This window comes from Dipodomys spectabilis, unplaced genomic scaffold, assembly GCF_019054845.1.
Source record: "Dipodomys spectabilis isolate Male_0828 unplaced genomic scaffold, ASM1905484v1 ptg000054l, whole genome shotgun sequence".
NCBI classification, from domain to species: Eukaryota; Metazoa; Chordata; class Mammalia; order Rodentia; family Heteromyidae; genus Dipodomys; species Dipodomys spectabilis.
The window spans coordinates 4,047,484-4,069,798 of NW_024870731.1; the positions used below are offsets into that span (position 1 = coordinate 4,047,484).

The window sequence follows — 22,315 nt, forward strand, 5'->3', positions numbered from 1 at the left end:
TTCGGCGTCTCCAGAGCGATTGCCAAAAAGACCTGCGCCTCTGCTGCCAACTGGAGACTCGGGGTTGGAAACCCCCAGAAGCCCGAGCACCCCTTCGGGTCAGATCAGGTCTACACCTCAAATTGCAACGCCTAGGCTGCTCACTCAACTTGTGGAGCCCAAGACGCTGTGTGATGTCCCTCTTCCGGACCCAAGCAGCACAGAGGTCAAAGGCCAAGAGGGTGAGTTCAAAATTCAGGGAGACCATCAGGGACAGGCCAGTGGGAGGGGACGACCTAGCAACGGAGCAACGGCACCATGCCGTCCTGTGACCGTCAGGAGAGACTTACTCTCAATGGATGCTGCCCTACTCCCCAGCCCGGGACTCTTCCCAGTGTGGAAAGGAACGAAAAGATGCTTGCGTCTCCTCTAGGTACCCAATCTCATGGCCGTGACATTCCCAGCTCGCAAAGCTCAACCCCCTCATCCACCACCAGACTCCCAGAAGTCCGAGAAGATGGTGGACAGTGAAAAGCCCAAAGCTCATCCACCACCAGACTCCCAGGAGTCCTGGAAGCTGGTGGAGGGTGGAAATCCCACAAGTCCACCAGCAAGCCCTGCTACCACAAATCTGGCAGCTCATAGAGCATCCAAAAGGAAAGCAACATTGCCATGGGTGCTTCCTTTGCTACTGTTAGTGGCCAGTACCAATACTGTGGGGTCGTGGTGAACTTCCCCCACCTCCTAAACTTCCGTGCATGGGCATGGAGAACAGTAAAATCTGCAAGCCAGTAGGTTCAGGGAGGAGATCAGATGTGATCAATGGCATTGACATCAACATCTTCTTTTTTTTTTTTTTTTTTTTGGTCAGTCGTGGGGCTTGAACTCTGGGCTTGGGTGCTGTCCCTGTGCTCTTCAGCTCAAGGTGAGCGCTCTACCACTTGAGCCACAGCAGCACTTCCGGTTTTCTAATGGTTTATTGGAGATAAGAGTCTCACGGAATTTCCTTCCTGGACTGGCTTTGAACCGCGATCCTCAGATCTCAGCCTCCTGAGTAGCTAGGTTTGCTAGCTACTTAGCGTGAGCCACCAGCACCCAGCCCAACACTGCCTCTTCTGTTCCTCTACCTGATGCAGGGACTCATGTCCCCATGTCCCTACCTACCTGCACTTTAAACATCCCAGCTCTTCCCAACACCACTAATGTGGAAGAGCAGGCTGCTGGGGCCAACATTGTGCCAGCACCCTCATCAAATTCTAACGAGGGTCTGCCACCTAAAATCCCCAGTTCCTCCATGGCTCCCCCTGCAGACTCTCTTCCTTCCTGTACCCCTGCTTCTCACGTGGGGGCTCTGAATGATAAGAATGTTCATTTATTGAGAGCTACAACCCCTCCTACTTTTCTCCCCTGCACAAAGGAATCCTGCACCCGTAAATGTCATGCAGTTCCTTTGCCCATTAGTGTGAACGGTACCACCACTGACTTGGCTACGCTCACCCTCAGCATATCCTCTCATGTGGCCATGCAGCAGGCCACAGATGATGTTGTTTGTAGTGATACCACACTGCCTTCTGAGGCAGTCATTTTCGTATCTCCCCTAGTCTGCAGCACTGACTCCTGTGTACTTCCCCAGGTCCCCAAGAGCCTGCAACAGGGAAACTTTCTGAATGGGCCAGTACCCATCAGCCCACCTATACCTGCCCTACATTTGGGACCTCAGGCACCCTGTGGCCTGCAACCAGGACACTCGCCGAATGGGCCAGTGCCCACCATCCCATCTATGTCCCCACCCTACCCATTTCCCCAGGTGCTCTGCAGTCTGAATCAGGGTCATGTCACTATGGGCCCAGTTCCCACCATCCCCCTGGCACCCTACCCCCATCCATTTCCCCAGATGCCCTGTAGCTTGCACCAGGGACAAATTCTGAATGGCCACATACCTAGCAGTGCACCTATCCCCCACCCATATCCATTTCCCTAGGTTGTCTGCAGCATGCACCAGGGGCAGTTAATGATTCCAGACCCCAACACCCCACTACATCTTTCTCCTTCCTGGTTCTGCAGGTGCCCTGTAGCCTGCACCAGGGGCAACTTGGGATGGGGTCAGTCTCCACCAACCCACCTCCACCCAGGATGTGCTATACTTCTCAACTCTTGGTCCCTCAAAACAATCCCTGGACCACCAATGTTATCACTATGGCACAGAAGCACAATGCCTCAATCCTCACATGTGATACTCCTTTGGTCCTTTCCAACATGGGACCAACCATTGCCCACATTCCTGAAAGTGGTGCCTCCAAACAAACTAAACCAGCACGGCTGATGATAATACAATGGGTACAACACCACCTTCAGAGGCATCAACCTTTCCATCTGCTCCAATATCAACAAACAACTACTCTGCATTGAACCAGGCCCCTCCTGCTTCTGGCAATGTGCCATGCAGTGGCTCTATTTCCAGCATGCAAGACTCCAACAACCAGCTTTTACAATCCCAGCACATTCAGGGACCAAGCCCCAATACTGGCCATATGTCCAGTAGACGGGCCCTTCCTCACCCCCCATTAGGGGTCTACAATGGACAATCAGACAACAATTTCTCTCTGAGCCATCCAGCAGCCCTACCAACACCAGCTGTTGGCCTAACTGCTCCTCCTACGCAGCCACCTAGTGCCACCATTATGCAATCAGGACATATGGCCATGATAACGCCCATGTCTTCAGTGAACCCTGCCATCATCACTCAGCAGGCCTCTGGAAGCAACTCACACTGTTGTCCAGAGCTATACCTATAATACCTGGCATGAAAATCTCCAGGCTAATAGCCTCTGGTGACTCTAACTCATCAATGAACCAAGCCACTCCTGCAACACCAGCCACAATGGGAAACGGAAACACATCAAATATAGGACACTTGGGATCTGGAACATCGACCACACATTCAGGCTCCAAATTTAAAGTATTCAAGGGCTGCCGAAGGCAGAAATTTGAAATGTAGAAGATTCAATTTTCTGACAGGACTCAGGACACAGGTCCAACTTTATAACAGGATTCAGAGGTTCTATTATTTTCTCTTATTTAAACCAGCGCTGCTCTACACACACCATGATTGCTGTAGCTGGAGGTTCCAGACACGAGTACAAGATAGCTGGCTGGGAATCACCAGCCATCCTCCTTGAGGTCATGCCTGACTCAGCCAAGAGCTGGGCCATTTTTCTGAAGCCCTACATCTTACAAAATGAAAATGTATTTCGTTACAGGTGCTACCTGTTGTTCCACTGTTTACTTTAATATCCTTATCTTTCCCAAGTTAAGTACATGAAAGCTCAGTCCTTGATAATAAGTAAGCTTAAAGTGAGTTTGGTGAAATTAAATGTTTATCCATCTTTCCCTTTGGGGTGCTTCTAAGACAAGGACATAAACTATAGGCTTGAGTGTGAATCAGAAAAAAAACTAATGAAAGATATATGTAAGTAAGCAGTTTGGAGAGAATAGAAATAGTCACAGAATCAAAGCTGTAAAGATAAAAGAGGACAAACCCAATTTTTAAGGAGGTGCAATGTAATTCCCATAATTACATGTTTGTTTGTTTAATTTGAAATACCAAGATTTGAATTTAGGGGGCTTCATGCTTGCTATGCTTGATTGCTTGGCTAGTGCTCTACCACTTAAGCAGCCATGTCCAGGTTTTCGCAGGAGTTAGAATGTTTTGGATTTATCTATCTAGGCTAGCCTTGAACCATGATTTTCTGGATCCAGGGCATTTAGAGTATCTAGAAACATGGACAGAAACAAGTGCAGCCCAGAATGCTGTACTGTAAAATTAGAATAATTGAATGAAATTAGATGTGTAAATAGGCTTTAAAATTCTAGAGGCTGAACCTCACCCTGGGCTCTGGCAGCCAGACATAGTGGCTCAAGCCTATAATACTAGCTACTTGGATTACAATATTGTAATCCAAGGCCAGCCTACGCATAAAAGTACACAAAACTCCATCTCAACAATGGCTGGGTGTGGTGGCACATGCCTGTTATCCCAAGCTATGGGGAAAGCACAATAGCTGGGCACAGTGGCATTTGCTTGTCATCCAGTAACAAAAGGAAGCATGAGGAAGAGCAACAAAAATAAGAAGGACAAAAGAGGAAGCAGCAGCAAAAAGAAAATAAAACAAAAGGAAGGAAAAGTAAAGAAAACAAAGAATGGGCTTAGGATAGATTAGAAGTAAAGATGTTTAAAATGGAAGGGAATCATTTAAAAACTGCTTATGTTCCATAACAATTTTCTCCCAGAGTGTCACTGTTTCCCTTTGGTTCTTTATTTTTTCATATTTGATACATACTTATGGCAACAATGAACCTCTAAAATGACTTTGGGAAGTTACTTTTGGACAAGATTCATGAAGCCTGGTTGAATTTCCTCATGATTTCACAACCTGTTTTCTGTATTTCCTGTTGGCCTGCGAGTGAAATCACAAAATCTAACCTAATGCACTTGCCTATGTCATTTGCTCAGTCAACATAAACCCAGAGTCCTCTGAGGAGCTGAAGGAGGAGGATCAGTGAGTGAGCCTACACAAAGGCAGACAGGCAAAAGGAGGGGAATCAAGGAAAGTGACTATCTTGTTTTCCTTTCCTACTGGCTTTGTCTAGTAATTCTGAATACTAAAAAGTAGCACAGAGAAGTTCTCTCTGTGCTGTTCCTCTGCATGATAGGAAATTATTCTGGGAATAGGAGAAGAGAGCAAAAAGAGAAAAGGGGGAACAGGACAGAGTAGTCAATCAGAGGGAAAGAAGGAGGAAGAGAAAATGAAAGAAGGGTGGAAGACAAAAGGAAGGAAGGAAGGATGGAAGGAAAGAAGGAAGGAAAGAAGGAAGGAAGGAAGGAAGGTGGATGGGCAGTCTCCTTTTAAATGCTGTAAAATGCCAGAAGGCAGTGGTTCATGCCTTTAATCCTAGGATCACTGTTCAAAACTAGCCCATGCAGGAAATTTCATGAGGCTTTTTCCTTCTATTAACCACCAAAACCTTGAAGTGGAGCTGTGGCTCAAGTGGTAAAGCACTAGCTTTGAGCAAAAAAGCTCACAGACAGTGCTCAGGCTCAGCACACACAGAAAAATCAAACAAATGCTGTAAGAAATAACTGGAGGGGCTGGGAAGGTGGCTCAGTGGTAGAGCGCTTGCCTTGCATGCATGAGGCTCTGGGTTCGATTCCTCAGCACCACATAAGCAAAAAGAAAAAAGCCGGAAGTAGCGCTGTGGCTCAAGTGGTAGAGTGCTAGCCTTGAGCTGAAGAGCTGAGGGACAGCGCCCACGCCCAGAGTTCAGGACCCACACCTGGACCAAAAAAAAAAGAAAAGAAAAGAAATAACTGGAGCTTCAGAGTTCATTGAAAGGAATACCGTGAGACAAGATTAAAATACTTGGACCCACTGTGTTGAACATGTTTTAATATAACAACACTAACCAGTTCTATAATCAACAAAATTCTCTCTAAGATTAGCACAATGTTTTAGCTCAGCTAGCATTTTGCTTTCTATGCAAAGAAATGCTAAGAAGAGTTTATTCTGTTTAACCACAATGGGCATAAACTCAGGCAGTAAACAATAGTTGATTTCCTTTGACCCTGAGACTCTTCAAACATTCCAAAGGCAGAAAATGTTCTCAGAAAGAAGCCATTTTTCCACTGTGTCACAACAGAAGTGTCGTAAGGAGCACATTACCCTGTGTACTGCAGACTGTATTGAATAAAACAAAAGGATTTTCACAAAAATATTTTGATGGTTTATCTTGAGGGCTGAGCAGTGTTTCTCTATATTTCATTTTCCGGGAACTTTGAGAATCTAAATATTTCATATAACAGGTAAATTAACAGAGAACTATTTTCTCCCTAAGTATACCCTTTTGCCATTTTGCTTGAAGAGAAATGAGCTGGTTTTTATTTTTGTTTTTGTTCTGATTTCTCGATCTATTTAGTGTGATATCAGAGCTGCATTAGGAGGTTTTGATGGGTGGAAGTCCCACAGTATCAGCAGTATGGCTTTGAGCTTGTCTATGAAAATAATATCCAGCCAAGTAGTAGTAAGCAGATCCAGAAAGGAACTCTAAGTCAGAACTCAGAACATTTGGGGCAAGTTATATGTATTATCTCAGGCAAGTTAAATTGTACCTTTACTTTTTTTTCAACTTAGAAAGCAACAACATGCATCCTACCATCAACTCTAACTTTCAGTGAGTTTATGGACCCTTTTCATTTTGTATTGTTGAATTTCACAGAGCATGCACCTAGTGTCTCTGTGCTTTGTTTAGTCCATTTTTAGTTACTCTATGGGCTTGAAATGTGATTGCAAATCTTCCCAAATTCAGTCGCCGTGGGACCACACACAGAAACTGAAGGTTGGAGATAGTCATGAAGAATTTTGTATCTGTCTTGTAGTGCCAGGATTTCAATTCACACTCTCCCTTATCTCATGGTTGGCCCTCTACCACTTGAGCCACTCTCCCAGTCTGGCTTTAAGCTGGTGAATTAGAGGTGAACACTTGCAGGCTTCTCTGTCTGGGCGGGATTTAAACTGTGATCCTCTAGATCTCATCTTCTGAGTAACTGGGATGGCAGGTGAGAGTCACCGCTGCCTGTCTTGTCCTACAATTTCCTTCCCTCCATAGTCAGCTCGGCAGGGCACTGTCTGACTTTCACGCTTTGACTCTAGTCCTTCTTTGGTCAGTGGCCTCAGAATAAATCATGTCCCATAACTAAATGCTAGCATAACCACTTTTTGTTCCCTTTCCCCAGAAAGATAAAAGTATACACCACTTCAGGTACATAGCCTACTTAGACTTTTCTTTTAGAAATAGTTTCATTTCAATAATTTATGTTAAGTTAACCTTTTGATACTAATTCTATGAAATTATACTTGAGTTTTAGAAAAAAAAGTATTTGTAACTTTATATTGTGTTTCTTTAGTAACCTTTTAGTCTGTGACATGTTCACAGAACGGTGAGGGCGATGTGGGCAGAATGCACTCAGCCTGTCACCATTAAGAACAATACTAGTGCATTTGGCTGATAACTCTCCAACTATCCCCTTCTTATGCTCTTGAAGTTACCTAGCTAGTTAGTTAAGAATGACTGTTAAAAACAGGTTTAAAAGGAGTTCTTAATCCCTTAATTCTTACAGTATGTGCTCATGGAAGACAATTTGGATGAACCATTGTGGTAGAAAAAGTAAAAAGTAAAAGCACAGAAAAAAATAGAAAAGAATTAGTTGAAGACAACGAATTTCCTTTCCATAATAATGCAATGAAGTGATACTTTGAAAGAGAAAGTATGTCTAAGGGCCTAAGTTGTCCTGCAGTGAGGAAAGTACTTGGGAGAACAGTGCTTACACTTCGCTGACAAGATTCCCATTTCACCAACCGTAAGTTCAACACATGCCATTAGGAGCTATATTCTTCATCTTCTCCTCTTTCAGTCCTTTCTTAATGCACCTGCTTGGCCCAGTATTTTGAAAGGAATGTTTGATTATTTTAGATCTAACAGTAAACTTCTAGACCACAAAACAATTATTGACTTACATTTTTCTCTTTAAGTCTTCGTAGTCTGCCGGTTTAAAGATATTCAATTCCATCTCAATGATTCTTTCTGGAGTGGTGGTAAGAGGACATACTACACTAATATAAAGAAAAGAATACTTAAAAACTTTTTTGTAAATTAAAAAATTGAACTTCCCTCAATTTGGCTAGTCATGAAAAAGAAAAAAAAGAGTGTTGTGAAGCATGCCTGTAATCAGAAATGCCTGGAGGCAGAAAAGAGAGAGTGGTGGTTTGAAGTTAGTCTGGAAAAAAGAGAGATTTTTATCTTAAAGAACAAGCCAGGCAAGATTGTTCATGTCCATGATTCTAGCTTGCTGGAGGTGAAGTGGAAACATGGTGGTTCAGGACTGGCTCAGGAAGAAAGTGTGAGCTTGTATATGAAAATTAATTAAGCAAAAGGGGCTGAGTTTGTGGCATAAATGGCTGAGCACCTGCCTAAAAGCACTAGGCCATTATTTCTAACCCCAGGACAGAGAGAGAGAGAAAGAGAAAGAGAGAGAGAGAGAGAGCGCAAGCACAAGTGAAAGAGGAGAGAGAGAGAGAGCAAATCAGTGGAAGAATCATTCATAAACCAAAATCTCTTTTTTTTTGTTTGACATATGTTCACTCTACATCTATTATTATAGCTGAAAAAAATCCATCACTCTTCTAACCCCTGAACTTCTTAAATTCCCTTTGAATTTAACTGTGAAAAGGAGGACAGATGCAATGTCCTTATATGCCCTCCCCCCCTTAGCAAAGAAAAATAATTGTGTACAAAGTATGTACAGTGCAGCTGGAGAGAAAAACACAACAGAGTGGGCTGGGAAGGTGGCTCAGTGGTAGAGTGTTTGCCTTGCATGCCTGAGGCCCTGGGACAATGAACTTTACAACTTGGGGGTGGAGGGGAGGAGTGGGGGAGTTGGGGGAGGGAAGGGATAGTAGGAAAAAAACAAAGGAGAGGTAAACCATGTTCGACAAGAAATGTACTAATGAGTACAGTTACCTTACTAAGGTAACTGTAACCCTTCTCTTTACAGTATCTTTACAATAAAAGAAAAAATTTTTAAAAAGTACTAATACACCTGTGCAGGTGTATTGTCATTCCATAGACACTCAGGCTGTTGGAAATGAAGTATAAATGATTCCTTGGTTCTTATGAATAATCACTTGGTACAGCTTGTTGGAGTTTTTACCTGACTGAAGATACATTTTTTTAATGTGTGCTGGTATTGGGGCTTGAACTCAAGACCTGTGCACTGACCCTTAGTTTTTTAACTCAAGGCTGGCAATCTACCACTTGAGCCATGGCTCCAATTCCAGGTTTTTGGAGGTTAATTGGAGATAAATGTCTCATAGACTTTCTTTCCCAGGCTGGCTCTGAACCAAGATTGTTAGATCTTAGCTTCCTGAGTAACTAAGATAATAAATACACATTTTTCTAAAAGGAAACGGATCCTGTGAATACTGCCTGTGATCATGGATGGTTTGTACAACTTCCAGGTAAATCAGGTAGGTATGCTGAAAGACATCTCTCTTTCCATTTCACCATGTTGAAGTTTCTCCTATGGTAAGCACTTCCAACCTTTATTACAACCCAATATATGCAAGGTAATTTACAGAACTGTGTGGTAGGGATGGAGGCAACAGACATCCCTTTTGGAAGTTTCTGCCCCAGGTCTGAGAGACAATCATCCTGGCTTTTAACATTTTGTCCTTTTCCTCTAAAGATCAAAAGCATTCATGTGAAAACTCATGGTTAGAATTCTATCCTTCCCATTAGCAGGAAGAAATGATTACCTTAGTAAAACAATCCAAGTACTACAAACCATTAAATATTATAGGTTATCTTTTCTTGCCACAGAACACAGTGGAAACAACATGGGGTGTTATGTGGGGAGCAATGCTAGATATTAAAAAACCTAAATGTCATCAATATTTTATTTTCTGCTCACCCACATAATTCCAGCATTATAAAAATGAAGAACAATGAATGATGGGGGGAGCAAAGACAGACAAAACTGTAGTCTCAAAGCTCCATGCCTACGCCAATAAGTAGTTTGAAAATACTGTCTGCCAGGATCCATATGTTTTCTGCATGTGTAAGAATACTCTTACACAGGGGGCTTACTTCATAACTGAGATTCTTTTTCATTTAATTCAGTCATATTAGATTATGGGGCTGATTATGATCATATCCACAAATCAGTATTTTAACAGAGTTTCCATGGAAACACTATATGCCCCTGTTTTTTAACTTTTTGGACAAGGCTTTGCCTGTTTAACAACTTGAACAAGTTTGACGAGGACAACATGTTTTGTTTAAGTTACATTAACTGGGGCCAATATTTCCTAATTGCATTACCAGGAGAAACATTCACAGCATTACTCGTACCATGGAAAACCTCCCCGAGTCCAGTGTTCGATTTGCTTTAATCAGTGAAGAACAGGAAACATACGAGGACCGCCTTGTCTTATCAAGTTTTAAATGTGTTAACTGGTTTTAAATCTGTAGAATAATCTGCCTTATTGAATGACAAAGTTAGTCTTGTTAAGAGGATCGGCATTTATGGCTGTATCCATTTATTTCTAAAATGCAAACACACAGATACCTTTGGCTTCTGCTAGAGGTGAACTCATACTACATGAACATATGGCTTCAGAAAAATTCAACTGAAAGAAAGCCTCTTCTATAAAAAAAAAAAAAAACCATCAATAATAATCCTTCTCTTAAAACATAAAAAAATCAATAATATTAAGGAAAAAAATCAACAGTGATGTCCAGGGAAACATAAAAGAATATTTTGTTTGTTTAAGGTTTTTTAGGCATTACAACCAAAGACATTATTTTCAGTAATGGACAGTTTGGGAGCAGCCTGAAGTAAGATTTTGAATGCTGTAATATATACATAGATTTACATAGATTATATATATATAGATGTGTGTGTGTGTGTGTGTGTGTGTGTGTGTGTGTGTGTGTAAAGATGTGGGGGGAGGTGGTATACAGACTGATGTCAGAGTTCACCCTGACAGCCTATAAAACATATGGCCTGAGGTTCTGTGAGATGTCTGTATTTGAAATACTGGTGGAGCTTAATAAAATATCATTGAGGAATGGTTTAATTTTTACAGCATTAGGCACTGAGGCAGTAATTTGAGTGGGGTGAGCTGTATTTTAATACATCAAAGTATACTATACTACAGGGAAGTGGAACATATTTTTAAAAGATATATATGCTCCCTATTCAGAGTTACTTGAGTCAAAACCTTTTCTGAAAGAAGGTAAATAGAAAACAGTTCCAGTCTCCCAGGGCTACCTGGCTTATATTTTTTTTTAATATGTGCATGTTCCAAATCTTAGCTAACCTGTTTCCAGGCAACTGCTTTCCTGGGCTGCAGGGTGGTGGATGGATCCTGGGAACCTACCTGGTTTGTACCTTCCTAACTCTAGATATCCTTGTTCTATGCAATGACTGTCGGGTCAGCCCTGTCATCCCCATCACCTGTTGCTCTTTCTGAAGGTTATCTACTGGACTAGAGTCCAGCACTCTTCTCTGTGCATGCAGACCTAGAATTTCTTCATGTGAGAGGCTTAGCCACTTCAACGTCTTGCAGAAAAGTCTGGATGCTCTAAAGCAAACATGGCAAGGGACTTGATTCTTGAAGTTGTGCAATCAATCATCTGGGGTGGTAGGGCCAGTGGATGCCTTGCCTCTCTTACCATGCCTTTACAAATCAAAGGGATTCTCTCCTCTTTTCCCAGCGATGAAGAGAAGATAACCTACAGAGATGGCCATGGCAAATATGCTGGATATCTATCTGGCTGATGGCACTATTATGGAGGATGGATCAGATCAATGTTCATTCTGTGCACCAAGTTGCCTTGCTTTCCTCACCTACTCTAGGATGCTCTCCCAGCTTGTGGCTATGGGATGTGGACAGTAGTTCTCCCCTTCTCCCTGTGGTGGTGGTGATCGCCCCCACAAGCATTGTGAAGGTCTTGTGGAGGAAAGGGGTTATCTTTAGGTGGGTGATTTCCACCAATTCTGCTTCCTCTGTGAGAGTCTTCTTTTGCTTTCCCCAGATGCAAAAGGGACTGGGAAGAGTAGTACTTCAAAGGCTTTGAAGTCAGGCAGATGTAGGTTCAAATTCCAGGCTCTACCATACACAACTCTCTGATCATGGGCAAGGCAGCCAATCTCACTGTCTGCTTCTGTTTTTGTTTTTGTAGAACATAGATGGTAATAGCTACTTCCAAGCATTGCAGAGGAGTAAGCTGATGACTTCCAGGTATAACTCCTGTGTCTGAACCTTCTGAGTGTTCTATGAGCCTGAGATACTATTCAACCCTGATGATTCAGGGACTCATGGTTAGAGCAAAGTGAGTTTCTAGACAGAGAAAGAAGTAAAGAAAGGATAATCTGCATGAAGAGTTTTCCACCATCTCAAGTGGGAAGCTGGCTCTCATGTTCCTGTTGGTGTCAGTTCCCTGCTACTTTCTGGGATTACCTTCCTCTGCTTCGGCCAAATCATTTCTGGCCTGACATGACACACAGGAAGCCCATGGCTGACCTGCCACTGTAGAAAATCCCTGGCAATCACAATTATTCATATGTCCAAATTCAAAAACATAGACTGCCAGAGAGGCTATACCCAGACTTTTCTGGAGTCATGTTTCTAGTGCAAGTCCTAGATTTCCTGTATGAATGCATGGACCACAATTTAACTTCTTTTTTTCACAGGCCCTAAAACTTTGTTTCTCATTTGAAAATCATTTCAAAAATAGCTACTTAAACTATTTTTATCACTATAAAAATCACCATACTCATGAGGATAAAAGGTGAAGGCACTGGGCATACACTGGATGTGGAAGTAGAAGGAAGAGCAAGTTCAGCTAGCTGCTTCCTAAGCCCCACTACATGATTCTTGCCTCTGGATTATAGATTATAAGGGTATTTAGGTTAGCCAAGTTTGCAAGTTGTAAGGGTAGAGTTCAGGAATGAGCACTAAAGACCATGTTAGCATGATACATCGGGATATCTAATGCTGTCTGTCTCAAGTGCTAGAATGGAAAGAATTCTGAGGTGCTGTTTGGCCCCATAGGAATGCTGAATGAAGCCTCAACACACTTCAGTGGTTGCTTCTGCGGGGCATCACATCCACACTTGTATATGCAGGCTTCATGAAAGGGAAAGTTTTGCTCCACTGGCAAAGTCCCTGCAATCAGGGCTGGCTGTTCTTTGACCCACACTAAACTCAAGCACTAGTGTACCAAGGAGGACAGTTACTCTGTTCAGACGTCAAAGTATACAGACACTATGGAAAACTGAGGTCTGATAAATATGTACTGAGGTTCTGTAAGGCAAATCTTCTCTCCCTCCTCCACAAATGATCCAGACAACAGCATCCCTCTAGTTGTGTGGGGTCAAAGTACTGGCAACATTCTTGCGAAGTCTTGAGAGACAAAGCTTGCTCCCTCTTTCTCTTTTTTCAAATATTTTCTTTCCTTTCTTTCTTTTCTCTACCAGTCTTGGGATTTTTAACTCAAGGCCTGGGCACTGTTCTTGAGCTTTTTATGTCAAGGCTAGCACTCTACCACCTGTGCCACAAGTCCACTTCCAGTTTTTTTGGAAGCCTATCAAATGCATAGCATGACATTGCCCTTCCCCCTCCCTGCAGTAAAATCTAGCTCTTTCTTCAGAGTTCAGCTTGAGTATTACATCTAAGGGATATCTACTCTAAGTTCCTATCTCAGGTTTCCTGATTATGTATTCTTCCAGTACCATGAATCTCTCTTCTTGGTACATTTTATGGCTGTGATTTTTCATATATTTATGGTTCTACAATGAATGTATTATTTCTATATTGTAGAGATAATCTGGACTGTTAATATAGTCTTAAACACAGAGCTTAGCATGTCAGAAACACTCAGGAAATGCTCCTTCAACAAAGAAATAATATACAATATGGGAGGCCACAATGAGAATCCATCTGATTTCCATATGAGGACGCTTGCACCTTCTAGACACATTTAAAGCACAGGTAAGTAGAGAGATCAGCTTCTAGGAAATATCCACATTGCTCATGCTCAGGATTGTCTTAGTCGATTTAATAATATCTCAGCTCTTCAACACACACACACACACACACACACACACACACACACACACACACACACATATACACACAACACAACAGGACACAAACTCTATTCCAAATGCCTTGCTGGTAGGAGCAACTAGAGGCCACGGACAGAAATTTATAAACATCAGCTGTAGTGGGGAGGGCATCCATGAGTTTATTTTCTCCTTGGAGACCTCATTAGAATCACAAATGAAATGTTGACAACACATGAAGGAGCCTGCTTGCTTGTTGAACACAAATGTTTCCACTCCTATCAACCTCCAAGCTCTGATAGTCATGCTTCATGATGAAAGCTAAACAGCCCTGGGGAGATCACTGCATGTTCTCTTTAATTATATGGGGGATGGGGAAGAGGGCCTCCTACCAACCAAGGACCAGACTGGGAGAGATCAAGATCAGCAGAGAAACCTTAACAAATAACAGCAGGGGCTTACAGTAGGTGGCCCAGTGTGGAATTCTAGAATTAAAGGAAGGACAAGAACTTTGCTGGTGAATGCATGAGAATGGGAAGCTGACCTTCCTAAACCTGGATAGAAGCAGGGCTTTTATTTGCCTACAAAGGTCTCAAAGCACGGTTGTATTTGCCTGACACCAACAGTCAGTTCTTCTTTGTTTGTAGAGCTTCTTTGATGACAGGCAGAACTTTGTAGAGCACAAACTAGGGAGAGTGCAACTGCTTCTAGGCAATCACACTTCACACAGTGAGGTCTGTCTATAGGCAAAATTTCCTTTGCTCTTATTCCAAGAACATTCATGCACGTAAATGTTTACTTAATATGCCATATTGACACAATAGAGAAGGCTCTAGCTAAGGCAAAGGTATTCGGATTCTTTAAATAATAATTTAACCTGTAAGTTGGGTCCAGATGATGAGATTAAAGACCAGAGAGGTTAGATAACTCATTCACTGTCACACAGGCAGCAAATGTTGTAAGCCTTAGAGTCTAGATGATTTCATTCAGGGTTCCATGGATTTAACAGAGATACTGTTCTGAAATGTAGTTGTAATAGAGCTTAAACTGAAAAAGCAGAAGCTCAAGATGTATAATTGTTAGGTTGCAAGGTAAAGTCCTCTTTGGGACAACTGTTTTTGTCTAGAACATTTTCAACTATTTGTATCTAAAAGGTAAGAGATGGTAAATTTTAAAAAGAAAGAAGACACAGTTTTATTATCATATCACAATGTACATACACTAAGCTATAACTTACAAATGTGAAACATATATTGTAATCTATTACAGAAATGGGACTATCATATTGTAATAAAAGTACAAAGGCCAATAAAAATTCACCAAGAAAAACATAAAGCACGCATGTGTAACATAAGTAAACAATCAAATATGAACACAAATTTGATTCCAATTTATATGCTTGGGGCAGGGACAAAAGTAGCCAATCAGAAGATCTAAGTAAAACAATGTGTCAATTTGAGGCCCCGGCCAGGCTTTCTAAGCTGCCACGTTTCTTAAACCTTTTGTTTCTTTCATTAACTTTATGCCCACAGCATCTGCCTATGCTTACTGCACCAGCCACATGAGCTCACTAATTACCTTTAATCATACTTATCTGAACTGCATCTTTACTTCCACAGACATCTTGTGTACAGGAGAAAAGTGCTGGGAGGCTGTGGTTGGAGACAGTGGAGGAAGTCTTGTTTTCTCACCCCTCCCCCACCAACAAAACATTAGTCTGGTTCTGCCTCTGCTACTTTTGGAAGTTCCTTAGCAGGACTTCCTGAGAACTGGTTCCCTTAAGAATTGGATAGGGTTAGAGAAGTCCATCTCATTCAAATATGGCATGTAGACTTTCCATGAGAAACAGATTCAAGGGGATAGGAAGATCAGCATCAATCAATCTAATAAATTAGTGCAATTAGCACCCTAAAATCCATTAGCCAGGCCCAAAGAAGCATAGGTCCCATGGTTTCCCTTATTTGCAATAACTAGTATATGTCTGAGACAAGTAGAAATGGTCAGATAAGTTGATGTTAGGCAAAATGAACCCCAAGATAAGGACTCAAATGGTTTTTCTTTCTTATTATTGTTTCTAACATAGTTATAAGATGACTTTTTTTTATTGCTTTGTATGTCCCTTCCCCATGGTATAACCCCTGTTTTCACTGTATTTGATGTTGGTATAATTTGGGGAGGAGAAGGGATAAAAACAAATTGTTTAAATAGGGATACAAGTGGACCCATTGCAACAATGAGACATACAAGACGTTATGTCGAAAAACGAACTTAACAATTTAGGCGGTGGGGGGGGGGTTGTAGTTGTGGAGATGGGAGGGAAGGGATGGTAGGGGAAAAACAAAGGAGGTGGCAACAATGCTTGATAAGAAATGTACTCATTACCTTGTTCATGTAATTGTAACCCCTCTGTACAGTATTTTCAAAATAAAAAACCTATTTTTTATAAAAAGCAATTGAAAATATCTTGACCACTGCCCTCCTTAGCTTTAAGAAAGACAGTGGCATGTATTTCTTACCCATATCTCACCTGATTTTAGTTTGGGCACCCTAATCCATTATTTTATCAGATGACTTAAAGCCTGCTAAAAGGATTTTAAATTACATTTTTGCCCATATTTTCACTTTATTAAAAGAGCAAGAAAAGGAAAGGGACTGCATATATTCGTCCTACCTTCTCATTAGAGAAACCATATGGCACCCTTGAGTCTACAATGAATGGTTCAAAAGGAGACTGGCTCCTCATTTCCTAAGTAAGAATTTGCAGATAATTAAATGCAGCTTATTGGCAAAAGAAGTGTTGTGTACGTATGTGTGTATACACACATACATGTATGTATAAATATAAATATGTAAGTATAAAGACCTTAAGGGCTGGATGTGGTAGTGCACACCTGTAATAGTCAGCAGAGGTAGGGGATCACTGTACAAGGCTGGGCAAAAGTTCAAGACCTTATCTGAAAAACAAGCTAAAAGCAAAAGGATCAAAGGTGTGGCTCAAGCAGTAAATCATTTGCCTAGCAAGCAGAGAACACTTAGTTCACTCCCCAGCCCACTACAGAAAATGATGACCGTAAGGCATGTAAATAAAACTATAGGTTCTCCCGCTTTCACTATATTTGATGTCAGTATAACATGTGGAGGAGATGGGGACAAACAAGTCGTTTAAGGATTCAGGTGGACCTGTTGCAACAATGAGAAGTACAAAATGTCATGTCAAAACCAGCTTTACAATGTCGGTGGGGGGGGGGGGAGGGGGGGTACGATTGGTTGGGAGGGAGGGGGGAGGCCGGGAAGGGAGGTGAAGGGTAAACAAAGGAGGAGGCTGCAATGCTTGGTAAGAAATGTATGCATTATCCTGCCCATGTAATTGTAACCCCTCTGTACAGTATGTTCTCAAATAAAATAAAATAAAATTAAAAAAAAAAACAAAACAAAAAAAAAAAAACTATAGGTTCTCTGCTATTGTACCGAACATAGGTATTCACAGACCGTGCTTTAATCATGCTGAAGACCTGAGAAAAGTGATTTAACTCCTCTGTGCCTCATTTTTGTGATCTATAGCAAAAGTAAGAATAATACCCTCATTCATTCAACACTTAAATAATGAACCTACTCTGTGCATATTGTAGAAACAATGGGCAGAAGAAAGACGGCACTGGAAGGTTAGAAACTTATCCCCTTCAAGTGAAATACTGCAAATAAAATGCAGAGCAGAGACTGCTATTGATCTTTGATACTGATGTGTCCTCTTCTTCCATGGAACATAGTTAAATTACAGTTCCCAGTCTCTTTTGCTGCTAGATAGTCACATGATTCGTTCTGACCAACAGAATATGAGCAGAAATAGAACTTTTGCCAGGTATGTCTCATTTTCATTTTCTTTCCTCCTCAGCCAACTGATAATAGAGGACTCTGAGAACCAAGAGGAATCGGGGCACTGGATAGAAGAAGCCTGAGTCTCTGAATGACTTCTTGGAGCTCATTCCCCTGCCAACCTGAAATTGAATTTGACAGAGCTATAAATTAGCTGTTGTTGTGTTAAGCCATTGAGATTTGTGGGTTTATTAACAATAGCTAGCAAAACTTGAAGCAATACAAATTTGTAGCGAGATCTGGGACATTGTATGTCCTAAATAAGTGATTGAAATTTTAAACTGTATTTTGAATTCTCTGGCTGTTTCATGGAGTAAGGCGAGGAAGTGGGACGAGGATGAAGAGAAGCTGGAAACAGAGGAGAGTGTAAGGTTAGGCCGAAAGAAGACTGCCATGGGATCATTCAGGAAGGAAAGGTGGGCCCACAGGAGGTGCAGCTGTGGGGAGACAACACATGGAGAGATTGGGGTTTATGTAGGTAGAGGGCCGGGAGGAGGAGGGGCCACGGCAGCTGCGGACCTGACCTCAGAGCCTGGAAACCTCTTATGGTCCACAGGACACCTGACCCCAGAGGTCCAGGATATGATCTCAGAGGAAGGGGAAGTGACTTCGAATCTCAGTCACCTGGGTTATGCAGGTGCTAGGCAGAGACTTGTAGGGATGGACACGTGGTCCAGCATAGAAAGCAAAGCAGGGAGAGGGGTCTACATGCAGCTTTGCCCAGAGAGAAGGGACCATTTTCCCAGGTGGACCTAACAAAGAAAAAGATGGAGAGGGAGATAGGAAAAAGGGAGAGAAGAGGAAGTAAGGAGGACAAAAAGGAAGGAAGAAGGAAGGGAAAAAATAATACTGAAGTCGGTATACACTTTATAACTAGGTACATTTAGCTAACCACAAAACCCAGGGAAATATTTTCACCATTTTTCCACATAGCTCCAAATACTGAACTTCCTCCACAGCCAAATAAAATGGCTGTGTCGACCCGAGATGCCCGGGCCTCCTCCCATTCTCAAGGGTTGCAGCTGCACAGGGCCTGCTGTCTTGCCCCAATTTCAGAACACCATGGCGCAAGCTCTGGATGGGCACCCACGGACAGGAATAGAGAAGTGTTCTGTCATGATTTTACTGAGGCAGATCTTAAATCTGGAAGGAAAGCCCATGTTTGTTATAGGTCTTATGGCATGCAGAGACTCTGTGGCCCAGAAAAACAGATGCTAGTCCTGGCAGTAATCCTCTTAGAGTGAGTGGAGGTCAACTCTAGGCATGCTATATCTATATTATACACAAAACTCAGCTACTGGAGGAGAAACTATTTCAATAATCCAATGGGTGATAGGTGATTCTATCTGCACTTAACAAAAGTCAGTTCTTACCCTTCGTATGTTTTAAATTACAAATATAAAATGTGTTGGTTGTAGCAAGTTAAATATATGCAGAGGTACAAGTGGAAAAGTTAATAATCAGCTCTATGAGTTCAATGACTGCCCTCCCCAAACCAACACACATTGGTAGAGTTAATTTCTCCACCTTTAACTTTTTTGGAGGAAGTACAAATATATATATATATATATAATAGTTTTGTTTTGCCTAATAATTTAGTATAAATCTCCTCTCAGATGAGTACATTCAATACTACTTTATTCTTTTGAAATAAAACTTCCCAGAAGACAGAGCTGTTATAGGTTGGGATTCAAAACATTATCAATTTTAAGAGTTAATAATGGCTGTTGATTTATTTTTTAGTGGAAAGTAAAATGGTCACTATACCAATGTATGCTACTTCAAACGGGCAAAGAAATGTGTTGTAAGGTTGGAAGTATTTCAAACTTGGTGTGACAAGAAGCAGAATATTTCTCTGAGGTGAACCTGAAATTACTTCCTCTAGGAGACTTGGGGTGCTCTTGTCTTGGTGCCTCGCTGTGTGAATCTTGGTAGGGAGAGGACTTCCCTAAGCAGACATTCAGCATCCTCTCTGGGTTGCTCTTGGCATGCACAGTCGTCTTGCCACCTCTTGGACCTGGCTCATCTGACAGGAGAAGGAAGGTACAGCCAGCATTAGCATGCAGGTCACGCATCCTCTCTTTGTTCTCTTGGCTGGGGTCAGATGGAATAAATCAATCAGACTCTGCATCCAAAGTCCTTCAGTGTATCCCAGGGCCTCCCAGTCCATGTGTGCTCTGCCCATCTTTTAATTGCCTCTTTTAGAGTCAGCAGGAACAAACAGAACTAAAAGGAGCCCCTTGGGGCAGTAAGCAGCTGCTCCCAGGAACCATCTACTGTAAGGGTTCTCTTTGTGTTCCTGAGGAGTTCATGTTTTAGGTGGGAGAAGCTAGCTCAGACTCTTTGAGGCCTAAGAATACACACTGCTAATATGAAATATCACTTCTGGTCATTTGCTCTACCAGACCAGACACACTGAACAAATAGCACTTTGTCCTCCTTGAAGTCTACTGATTGGAAGCTAGACTCAGAGACCCAGTGATTTGCCTATGACCACCCAGCATTAAGGTATAAGCAGCTAAAAGAGTACCTTATTATTAGCCACATCCTCTGGCTGTATCTGAAGGTATCTTTGATCCCTTACTGTTCCCCGCAGGTATCCTGGCTTTCCATACTCAATTGTGCTGTCAATAAATGGATTCTATTTTTCAGATCTCTTGAGTTAAACAGACAGACCCTAGATGGGTCCTGCAAAATACAGCTAAACTAATTTTACTATAACCCAAAGAAATCCTCGGAGTCCCTGTCTGCCTAAATAGGTAAGTACGGTACCTTTTAGTTTGCCTCATGCTTTCTCACCAGAATGGATCTATCTGTCTGAGAGAGAGGTGGGAGTTGGAGGCCGCATAGTGGAGCAGCAACAGCTTCCTAGATGGTAGGATTCGCAGGGACTGCAAACTGTAGCCTGTGGGCAGATCTAGTCCTCTACATGTTCTTGTAAATAAAGTTATAGTACAGGTCTACACATTCATGCACAATATCTCTGGCTGTTTTTACATATCAGCACAGCTAAATAGTTGAAACAAGAGGCCATATGGCTCTCAGTGTCTGAAATACTATCTGACCCTCCACAAAAAAATGTTTACTGATCATTGGGAAAGACAGAATTAGAGTCATGGAGGTAGATGTGTAACTTTCTAGTTCTTAGAGGGACTAAATTCATAGATTTTGCAATGTCACAAGGTAGTAATGACTGGATGATGCATAATAGACATATGTCAAGAATGATTGCTATTATTAAATTATGTGTACCTGAAACAGCTAGATAGAAAGACAAAAAGGGACTTTTAGCTGTTAGTACAATTTAAATGGTTCTTGGTCACCTGACCTTCTTTGCTACCCTTGTTTATCTGTGATGCTCCAAAGATGTCAATGAGTAAGACAAAAGACAGCAGGCTAAGAAGACTTACAGGAGGCAGGCTTGTGTGAGATGGAAGGGTGTTGGCCAAAGGAGAAAAGGATCTCCCGTAAAGAACAGAGTAGCATGAGGAACACGGCATGGGCCTCCCCTGCTGTCCAGTCATGGTTGCCTTTCCAGGACCAGAAGCTCATTCATCTTGGAAGCATTCTCCTGGGGAATTGTGAACATTCATGAAGACAATAGGGACCATGGCAAGTATTGCTTTATTTAATCCTGGGCACCATCTTATAAAAGATAGATTACCATTATCCGCATATGAGAGATGAGGCTCTGTGTAAGCAAATTGAATCTAAAACCCACACTTGACTAGTTGCCCAGTCATACTTCCTGGACCTGCCATGTTGTTGTCAAGGGTCTGGCACATGTTGAACTGTTGCAGAAGGGCCACTTTAGGTACTCAAACTTCATCTCAGTAAAGGACAGAGGATTTGCATATTCAAAGAAATGGTTCCAGTCTCTGGTGGGAAAGTTCCTAGCAACTTCAATGAGAGGATAGTCACAGTTCATTGGTGCCCAATGCTCACAGTGGAGAGGGTGTGTGTGGAGGGAGGAGTTTATTGTTTTATAGTGAAAAATGAGGCGAGGAGTCTGAACCTGCACATTGAGAAAATAAAGCCAGATTGAGAAGTATTTCAAAGTCATACGAACCTAAAGGTCAATTTAACTAGGGAGCTGGCGGCGGGGGGAGGGATGAGCAAGCAAGCAGCTGAGAAGTATCTGTGGCACCAGGGAGAAGGGGGTTGTGAGGTTCACTAAAAGAAACCATGGCTATGGATTTCAAGGCATCAAGACCCTGTCAACACAGCTAATCCCCACGGATGTTGGCTGAATAAGCCCTGGATGACCAAAGACGTGCACTGTGGAAACCGTGTCAGCCTCCAGCAGGCCAATTTGTCCTCATATTACACACTCTGCTGGCTCTGTTGCTAGACCCCCAGACTGAGGAGCTGTGTTGCACGTCCCCCACCCAGTGAGGGTTGACACAGCACGGTTAATAAGTCAACAGAATGCAGAAGGCACGACCGGATTAAGAAGGCCGTTTTATTTTGGTGCCCTGGACTTCAAGCAGATTAAATAATCAAAAAGGCCGAGCCATCGGGGTCATGTTTGAATGCTACAGCTGTTCTCCAAGGTCTGACAAACATTCTTTATGTGGTTTGCTGTCTGAATAGGAAAGGCAGAAATGATCTCAGGGAGGCTGACACTCTAAGAAAGAAGCGGGACACAATCAAAAGATCTTATGGAAACTGACCCAAGCCAGATGGAGACTAGGGGACAGGCTGTGGTCTACTGAAATCGACAACTGTTTTCCGCATCAAAGAAAAGAACAAGCAAGATTCACAGAAAGAAAATGAAAA

At 42.2% G+C, this 22,315-nt stretch overlaps 1 protein-coding gene across 1 annotated transcript in view; it reads right to left on the reverse strand.

Annotated features, from left to right (window-relative positions):
- Nucleotides 1-22,315, reverse strand: part of Cacna2d3 (calcium voltage-gated channel auxiliary subunit alpha2delta 3) — a 927,251-nt gene that overhangs the window by 125,078 nt on the left and 779,858 nt on the right. The window lies entirely within an intron of this gene.